Below are 252 nucleotides of genomic sequence, written 5' to 3' on the forward strand. Positions count from 1 at the left end.
CGCCGCGCGCTGCCGGCGGGCCGCCGGAGCAGGGCGCCCCCTAGGGGAATCGCTCGGTGCCGCAGACCTGAGGGGGAGCCATGGCGGGGGGGGGGGGGTGTCCCGTTGTCGCCCCGCCGTCCGTCCCCGGGGGTGAAACCTCCTCCGCCCCGTCACCCTCACGCCCCTCCCGGCTCCACCGGGTCCGGGCCCATTCGGTGAGGGCTGGGGTGAGCCCTTGCCGGCGGCAGACCGGTATCATCCTGTCAGGGA

This window comes from Haliaeetus leucocephalus, unplaced genomic scaffold (genome assembly GCF_000737465.1).
Source record: "Haliaeetus leucocephalus isolate CR32 unplaced genomic scaffold, Haliaeetus_leucocephalus-4.0 Scaffold451, whole genome shotgun sequence".
NCBI lineage: Eukaryota > Metazoa > Chordata > Aves > Accipitriformes > Accipitridae > Haliaeetus > Haliaeetus leucocephalus.